Here is a 10,011-nt window from a genome sequence, read left to right on the forward strand (position 1 = left end):
ACTAAAGACTCAGAGCTGCCATAGGGTAGACTTACACATATAGTCTTAGTAGTGTGCTTGCAGATGTACTATACATGAAATAGACAGAATTGACGGCCAATGCTGACTCCATCACACTAACGGAGTGACAGAAAGCAAAGTGGGTAACATTATATCAGATCCTCATGCGTTGTGATGTCATGTGATCGTCTTAGATTTACAACCTTATAATACAACAAAACACTTGAGACTGAATGATGATATTTTAAATGTTAATGAAGATCTAGCAACCCAAAACATTTTAACAGCACTTGAGCAGACAGTGGCTTTTCTCATTATTACGAAAAGTACCATTAAATCTCTATTAATGTATCAGAAATGTGACTTTCCACAGAATAAACTGCATAATTTTCACTTTAAGCTATTAGTCAGATTGAAAAATATTTACAGTCAACATGCTTTCAAAATTTTCACCCTAAAAGAATAATTATTTACAAGTCAGTCACAAGCTAAGGAGGAACATCTTCCCTAGAACTTTGACATTATATGATGAATATTTGGATGTTCCATGTTGATAAATTGCTGTTTAGGGCATATCTGCTTGTTGTATATTTCCCCTCAGTGCTGCTTCAGGTATGGTCCCCAGTCTGGTGTTGATGTACAAGCTGCAGTAATTCTCTGTGAAAAGAAAGGCAAGAGGTTTAATAGCTTATGTTTGGTGTTTTTCAAACTATAGAAGGAATACATGTTGACAGTTTTACATTCTGTGCTTTTTAAGGCTGGAACACAATATTGCCTCTTGGAATTTTTCCTGTGGTCCAATTTATTAATTTTGCTGGATTTCAAGCAGAGTAAGTTATGATCATTCTGTGATTCCCCATTGAAATGGAAATTTCCTTCAAGTATGTAGGAATTAATGGTAGATACCTCAGGGGTTTAAAAATTGGCCTTGAAATTGGATTCCCTTGTGCTCATTTTACAGGCATCAGAAACTTCAATAATGTGGGTGACTTATAATGTATGCTTTGCCGCCAGCAATGTATCTTTAGCTGTTATGGTAATGCTATGTTAACCCATTTAACATAAGAACGAGGTATGGCTTACATGCAGTGCTCCTAACTAAGCAAAAAAAAATTAAAGGGAACACTGACAACACAGTATTGAAAGATACAACAGATATTTATTACAGTTCATTTATATATCACATGCACAAGCACTTCAGGGATTAGGCTAACATTAAACTATTTAGCTACAAATGGCAGAATCTTTTCATCAGTGCTTCAAGTAGCTCAATTTAAATCGGAGTTAAGGTATTTATACTTTCAGGTCACAAATTACAGTGCTGTGATGATATCATGATTAATGTATCTTAGGAGTATACTGACATACTGACTGTGAGACATAAAACAACTTGTTTATTCTTATTGTTTCAGAGATAGTAGGAACTGCAGATGCTGGAGAATCTGAGATAACAAGCAGCAGGCTTTTTTTTCCCTGAAGAAGGATCTACGCCCGAAACATCAACCTTCCTGCTCCTCTGATGCTGCTTGGCCTGCTGTGTTCATCCAGCTCTACACCTTGTTATCTCTGTTTATTCTTATTGCTCATTGTATGCGCAGAAGCCCACAATGCACTGGACTTCTCAGGAGGCATTGAAGAAGCACATTTGAAACTTCTGCATTTTCCATTGCAAATACAATTCACAGAGCTCAAACATGTCAGAGGTCTATTTGAGAAAGTAGTTAGCCATTAACTGCAGCATGCACCTATAACCTCATGAGACTGAGAACTAATTTGTTGCAGTCTTATCTCTAACCTCACTAACCTCATACAGCATACACTGCTAAATAGCAATACGGGGATTGGATAGGAAAGTAGAGTTGAGGTCAGAACAGCTATGATAATATTTATTGTAAGAGCAATCTTGATGGTCTCCTCCTGCTCCTATTTATTACATTCTTATTTTGTTCAATGCAAGAGATCAAATCAGTTTCAGGATCATTATTCTTTAACGTCGGGAATCTAATTCAAATCCCAATGAGACATGTGGAATTGTTATACTTGTTTCCCAGATGAACACCCACATGTACTGAATGTACATCACATTGGTTTCAATTGATACGAAATTGGCAACTTCATGCTGCAAGAACACAGGAATGAGTGGTATGAAACATATTCTTGCTGCAACTGTTTATTGTTGGATGCTTGTCAAAGATGAGGTCAAAATTGTTAGATTGAAAACAGAACTCAGAGCACATGATAAGCAAATTCTCTACCATTCCGTTCTGATATCCCAAAATTTCTAGAGTTCAAACCTTCCTGAAACAAAATTAAACAATGGAAAGGCTTGTCCTTACCTGGCCCAAGGTGGAGCCCTCAGATTGAACAACTCTCACCACAGCGACAATGGGGACCCACATAATACAGAAGATGATCATACACCAGCCCAGGGCTATTGCCCAGACAGGGTATTCAACATGTCCGTATGTTGGTGGGACAAATGTTGCTAAAGACCAAGATAAGATAACCTGAATAATATGATTACATAAAAAGTGATTAGATATAGATCATCTATCTGCGATTTGATTGTTTTAAGTTGAAATCAGTAAAAGATGTGGCATCTCCTCACTGCCAGCAAACATGGAGAATTAAAAAACCAACACATTCTCCACCACAGCCAGAAGAGCCAACTCCTTTCCCCGATCATCATCTCAATGTCCTTGATGAATCTGTTTGCCCCTGCGAACAACAGAAAAGGAGAGAGTTACATTTTCCTCTGTTTTCAGGTGATAAGGAAGGCAAATGGAATGTTAACCTTTATTTAAAGAGAATGGTGTATAAAAGTGTAAAGTCTTGTCAAAACTATGTAAGATACAGTTCAGAACGGAGGTGAAATACTGCAAACAGTTTTGATCCTCTTATCAAAAGAGACAGCCCTTGGAGGCACCTCAGAGAAGATTCGCTAGGCTGATTCCTAGCATTTTCTTTTCTTTTTGAGCAAAGTTTGGGCAGGTTGGGTGTGCACCCAATTGAGTTTAAAAGAATAAGGGGAGACCTTATTGAAACATAATATTCCTAGGGTGCTTGACAAGGTAGATGCAAAGAGATTGTTTCCCCTTGTGGAAGATTCCAGAACCTGAGCGTATGATCTCAGAGTACAGTGGCCCACTTAAGATAGAAGTGAGGAGGAGCATTTTCACTCGGAGAATGGGGTTGAATCCATGGGATTACTTAAGTGCAGCGGGCTGTCGAGGCAGGGTCATTAAGTACATTCAAGAGTGAGATAGATGATTTTTTTATCAGTAAGGAAATGAAGGATTGTGGGACAAAGGCCAGGAGCTGGAGTTGAGGGCTTTCAGATCAGCCATGGCCTTATTAAATGGCAGAACAGACTCAATGGGCTGAATGGCCTACTTCGGCCCCTATGTTTTATGGTCTAAAAATCTTATAGAATTTCAAAAGGGATATGCAATTTTTTTTGCGCGCATCTATGATTAAACGTGTTGGACAAGTAACAAAAGCTTAATTTTAACAGCCATCTTTTTAGTGAAGGGGACCAGGAATTTCCAAATAAATTGATTCTTCCTATTGAAGAAATATGGAGACCAATGCCTTTTTCATTTATAGATTCTTTTTGATGTTTGTGTTGTGCTTACCATAGATCCAGCTAATCCCTATAAACTCCAGACCACCGATTGTAAGGAGAACCCAACCAGCACAGAAATGGCCAATTAAATTCACCCAATAAATCCCAGCCTGTTAAGACAATGGAAAAGAAAACAAAACTCTTTAAAATACTGTATATTATCATAACACCAAAGCTGAACAATCTTTCTTCAATACAAATTAGCCAATAGTGAATTGTAGCCGCACCCCCATCTCCTACCTACTAACCTCATCCCGCCCCCTTGACCTGTCCGTCCTCCCTGGACTGACCTATCCCCTCCCTAACTCCCCACCTACACTCACCTTTACTGGCCCCATCCCCGCCTCTTCGACCTGTTTGTTTCCTCTCCACCTATCCTCTCCTCTAACCATCTTCTATTCGCCTCCCACTCTCTCCCTATTTATTTAGAACCCCCTTCCCCTCCCCCTTTTCTGATGAAGGGTCTAGGCCCGAAACGTCAGCCTTTCTGCTCCTATGATGCTGCTTGGCCTGTTGTGTTCATCCAGCCCTGCACCTTGTTGTCTCGGATTCTCCAGCATCTGCAGTTCCTACTATCTCTGTATTCCAATGAAGTTCAGTTTGATGATTAGGACCTCAACATTTGATGAGATATTACACAGCCTTCTTTAGACAGAACACGGAAGTCAAAAATTTCAGGCTGACCTCATTTTGTTCCATTTGTCTTTGTAGCTTTTGACTTATAACTTGCAGATTGCAACCATTCAGGATCCTCCATTCACACTTTTTCTAGCCATATCTTGTATTTCTGATGTTCTACTCGCTTTGGACTTGCATCATCAACCCTTCCGTCATTTAATCTCTCCTGTCTTCCACCCCACTGCAGACCTTCCTGTTCATTCTAATTTCCAAACTCACACTCATCATTTTCTCTGATGAACTTGAAACAAACTTTGCTTTTCTGCTTTCAAATCTGCTGAGCACTTCCAACAGTTTTTGCTTATAGCTCCAATTTCCAACATACCCAGGCTTTAATTTTTGTAATAATGACTGCTCTTTTGTGCCCTCTGGCATTCTCTCACACCCACTAACGTCACCAGAGGGGGGAATTTCCAAAGGGAGTGGACTGGGAAGATGAGGCGCGAATTGGTCAGGGAGAATCGGGATGATCAGTCCGTCACCCTGCCCTGATTAAGTTCGGGAGGGGGGGTAAGATTCCAATCAGTCTTTCGAACCCAGGCCTATTGGGACACTTCAATAACCTTTTCAGGGTCACATCCCACTCTTATTGTATTCTAAAACCAGCAGCAGCACTTGCAATAAGGGCAGACCACTGCATATACCTGGGCAACCTACCAAAAGATCTGTTGGAGTCTCCCGTGTCCAGGCACCAAGGGCTGCTCCCATCGGGGCACCATGTGCAATGTAATAAGATGCTTGCCACTTTTAGACAGGAAGCTGTGATGTGTAATTTAGTGTGGCATGGTATAAGTGGTTGTGGTGGTGCCAACTGTAAGATGCGCAGCAGCAGCTTATCAAGGCAGCTCCCAAGGCATCTATCAATGCATGACCTCTACCATCTGGAAGGATAAGAGGTGGTGCATGGGAACAATGCTACATCCAAGTTCCTCTCCAAATCATACACCATCCCTTCATTTTCATTGGGTTAAAATTCTGGAACGTACTATGATCCCAGATAATGATATTGCCACACAAGTCAGATCCCAGGCAAGAACCCAACTTGATAGTTCATAACTTTATTTGTTTTAGCTTGAGTGGTTTGGTTTCTCACCGAACCACAAGTACGCAATGCTGTAGACTTCTTTTAACAATAAATAGACGTTTAGTACAAACAATCCAAAATATCTATTTATAATTCAAATTCAAAGACTTTATACACATGATAAAATAATAGTCCCATTCATCCCAAACCATCGCTTTATAAGTTGAGAAGAAACAAACCAGTTTGAATAGCATCCAAAACCTCACTCCTAGTACAGTATCCAAAGCTCCACTCATATATGCTCATAACTGTATCCCTGTATGGAACACCTTGGTCGGTTCGTTGGTGAAACCTTAATTTTTAACCTCGTAATGCAGTAGTTTTCCCTGGAGTTATCAAAATCTTGAGTTTCACAGCACTGTACTTAAATAATCACTTCTTCCTTTTTTTTTAGTCTGGCCTGGAACCAACACTAACTTTTCACACTCAGGATCTAAGTCATTAGACCCTTCTCTTCTCAAAAGCACTGCTCCAGACAGTCATCCTGTTCCAAAGTCTTCACAGGACTAAGACACTAGTCAAGTTAAAAGTGGAAATAAAAGCTCATCTTACTCAGCTAAGAATGCCTCCCCCAAGTTTAAATAAAGCAGATTCCAGAACACTCTCAGACACCTTGGGTATCATAATTGGCACGTAGAGTCATAGAGTCATACAGCATGGAAACAGACCCTTCAGTCCAACTCGTCCACACTAACCAGGTTTCCTAATCTGAACTATTCCCATTTACCTGCATTGGTCCATGTACCTCTAAGCCTTTCCAAAGCATGTACCTGTCCAAATATCTTTTAATGTTGTAATTGCACCTGCCTCTACCATTTCCTCTGGCGGCTCATTCCACACACGCACCGCCCTCTGTGTGGAAATAAGTTACCCCTCGTGTCCCTTTTAAATCTTTCCCCTTTTGTTTTAAACTTATGCCCACTAGTTTTGGACTTCCCCACCCTGGGAAAAGAAACCTTGGCTATTCACGTTATCTATGTCCCTAATGATTTAGTAAACATCTATAAAGTCACTCCTCAGCCTCCTCCACTAATGACAACCATGTTTAGGGAATTAATTTTAATAATTAACTCCCCTGCTTTGTAAAATCCCATACTCTATGAAAACTTAGTATCTCACATAATTGGATACCAGACTCCTAAATAACAATTTATGCTTTAACTTCTCTTCCAAGTCAAATCACATGTTGCAACAACTAGTTTGAACACTTAGAAATCTAGTATTCTATTAAAGGACTTCCCTACCGGTGTTACACAAACGAGGCCAAAGAGAAACAATAGAAAACAAGTCACGCTTGACAGATAATGTCATTTTGATTGCAGAATAGCAGGGAACTGGTCCTCCAAGCTTGTTATAATTGTTTCTGGCATAAACATAAAATATGTTGAAATTTTATACCATTTGAACAGGCTGTACTAAATCAAAGGAAACTCAAGTCTCATTAAGGCCAGCCAGAATATGAGTTGCTCTAACTGGGAGGCCGCACACCTCAGAATGTAGGAAAGTAGATTTTTCTTTTGTATTGCACTTTATCTGAACTCAAGGTGGTTCAAAGAGCTTCACAGACAATGAGGTGTAGGCATTGTTGTGAGTTTGCTACTGGATGGGTAGCAGAAAAACCTATGCGCAGTAAGTTGCCCACACATGGCAATGATATGGTGACTTGATAATTTGTGATGCTAATTGAATGACCAATATTGACCAGGATATTGAGAAGAACTCATTCTTTGTGCTATGCGATGCATTGTTTCCATACAAGACGAAAGTGAGTCCTCATTTTATGGTTATTTTGATTGTCTAACGGACAGTAGTTCCAACAGTACTGGATAGATCGGCTGGGTCTGGGATATTGTTCTCCAGAGCAGTCTCTGGACTGAGACTAAAGTCCACAAGATGCTGACTCAGACATGAGTGCTGCAGACTGAGTGTGACACACAGTCTTGGTGAGATGTGACAAGCCTTTTGGGAGTCCTTTATAACTGGAACATCATTAAACAGCAATATGTACTTAAACCAGATCCTAATGTATGTGGAGCAGCACCTCAACATCATGCTTCAAGCAAAGGTTAGGCAGTGTTGAAACTTCCTTAACTGGTTCTGGAGCTTTTTCTCTATTTTCTCCTGAAGCAGGTCACTTCACCCTGCCTTTAACTACAGGAGTCCTTCGAGGAAATAAGGCCGTAAGACCATCAAACATCGGAACGGATTTAGGCTATTCAGCCTTTTGAGTCTGTTCCACCATTTGATTAAGTCCAATACGTTTCTCAACCCCATTCTCCTGCTTTCTCCCCCTAACCTTTGATCCCCTCACTAATCAAGAACCTATCTATCTCTGTCTTAAATACACTCAATGGCTTGGCCTGCACAGCCTTCTGTGGCAATGAGTTCCACAGTTTCACTACAGAAGGCTGAAGAAATTCTTCCTCATCTCAGTTCTAAAGAGCTGACCCTTCACTCTGAGGCTGTGTCCTCAGGTCTTAGTCTCTCCTCCTAGAGGAGAAATCTTATACACATCCAATCTACCCAAGCCTTTCAGCATTTCAATTAGATCTTCAACTCCACCTTTTGAACTCCATAAAGTACAGATACAGAGTCCTCAACCGTTCCTCATAAGACAAACCTTTCATTCCTGGGATCATTCTTGTAAACCTCCTCTGAACGACCTCCAGGGCCAGCAATTCCTTCCTTAGATGAGGGTTCCAAAACTGCTCACAATATTCCAAATGCGGTCTGACCAGCGCCTGATACAGCCTTAAGCAGTACATTCCCTGCTTTTGTGTTCTAAGCTTCTGAAAATTAGTGCTAAAATTGCATTTGCCTTCCTAACTGCCAACTGAATCTGCATATTAACCTTAACAATATTCTGAAAGAGGACTCCTAATTCCCACGGGCAGTGATGGCTATTGAAATCATCAATGTAGATGGTTGAACTTTGATGGTTTGATGTGCGGGCAGTTTGTAAACATTTGCAGCAGTTACTTGCCCATTCTGGAGAATGGTGAACTGGCTGGTGGTGAGTTTTTTTTTCCCCCCAAGCTTTGTTTATTGGTTCAGTTTGGCTTTGTGTAGCCGCACGATTATGGCTCTGCCTCTGGAGATGGCTGGATGCAGGTAAATGTGTTTCCTGTGGGGCAGGAACATTGATCATTTGTATTTTAAGTTCAAGTAATGAGATTTCATAGCTCCCTCCAGATCACAGTTCAATGTTGATTTAATAAACCTGAACTGAGAGACCACATCATTAGAATGTCATTCTAATTGTGGAAATGAGGGCATTCTCCTGAACAATGGTTGATGTCAAAGCTAATTGCATTGCATAGAGGATCAGATAGGAGAGACAGAGAAACTATTTCTGCTGTGTTTGGGGAGTCTAGGGTTTGGGTGCATTGTCTAAAAAATTAGAGTCATACCTTTCACGAGTAAAATCAAGGAATATTTCTATGCACAACGGTCAGTTGGATTTGGAACTCTCTTCCATAAATAGCAATTAATAGAGTCATAGAGCTCTGCAACATAGACAAAAGGCCCTTCAGCCCATAAAGTCTACACTAATCAAAACTGCACACTTAATTATTCTAAATGCATTCTCAGCAGTTGGCTCATAGCCTTGGTATTGCAAGCTTACATTTAAATACTTCTTAACTGTTATCAGGATTTCTGCCTCTACCATCCTTTCAGGCAGGGAGTTCCAAAAAAAAAACACCAAACCATTTTCCTCACATCCTCTCTAAACATCTTGTCCCTTACCTTAAGTCTATGCCCCCGTCATAGATTCGTTGAGGGATAGACGGATTATCCTGTCTACCTTACCTATGGCACTGTCTAATCTTCCTTCATAACTGAAACTCTCCAGCTGAGACAACATCCTGGTGAATCTCCTCTGCACCCTCTACAGCGTTATAACATCCCTCCTCTAATGTTGATTCCATCACTGCACACAATATTCTAGCTGTAGCCTAACTGACATTTTATACAGTTCTAGGATAACCTCCCATTTCTTAACTTCTATGTCTCAGTTAACAGGAACAAATATCCCATATGCCTTGTTAACCACTTTTTTTCATCTGTCCTGACGCTTTAACAGATCAGTACACATATACACCAATGTCCCTCTGACCCTCGGTACTTTCAGGGTCCTGAGGAGGAATAGCCAAACCCCTCTAACAATAAAACTAAAACACAAGCTCCAATCTGCTATTACAGGGTTAAAGGTTCCCCTCTAATAATTACCCCCAAAACACCCAGAGGAGCTTGCCTTTCCCCTCAATTTAAAAGGTGGTTAAAAGAAAGAAAATCCGTGATCTCTACTTTACAGGTAACAAGAAACAATTTATTTAACCCAATAATGAATGTTAACAGAATTATTAACAAACTAACAATTCCCCCTTTACTACTAACTACTTCCTAATTGGTCTAAATTCTACTGGAATGCTGTTCAAATAAACACAAGTGCCACCTAATAAACCCAATTGATAAGAGAACAATAAATTATAACTTAGAGGATAGTAGGAACTGCAGATGCTGGAGAATCTGTGATAACAAGGTGTAGAGCTGGATGAACACAGCAGGCCAAGCAGCATCAGAGGAGCAGGAAGGCTGATGTTTCGGGCCTAGACCCTTCGTC

General features: G+C 40.4%; 1 pseudogene; it reads right to left on the reverse strand.

Moving 5' to 3' along the window:
- Window positions 1-507: 507 nt before the first annotated feature.
- LOC109914420 overlaps window positions 508-10,011 on the reverse strand; it is a 42,669-nt pseudogene continuing 33,165 nt past the window's right edge.

This window comes from Rhincodon typus, chromosome 14, assembly GCF_021869965.1.
Source record: "Rhincodon typus isolate 14 chromosome 14, sRhiTyp1.1, whole genome shotgun sequence".
Taxonomy (NCBI): domain Eukaryota; kingdom Metazoa; phylum Chordata; class Chondrichthyes; order Orectolobiformes; family Rhincodontidae; genus Rhincodon; species Rhincodon typus.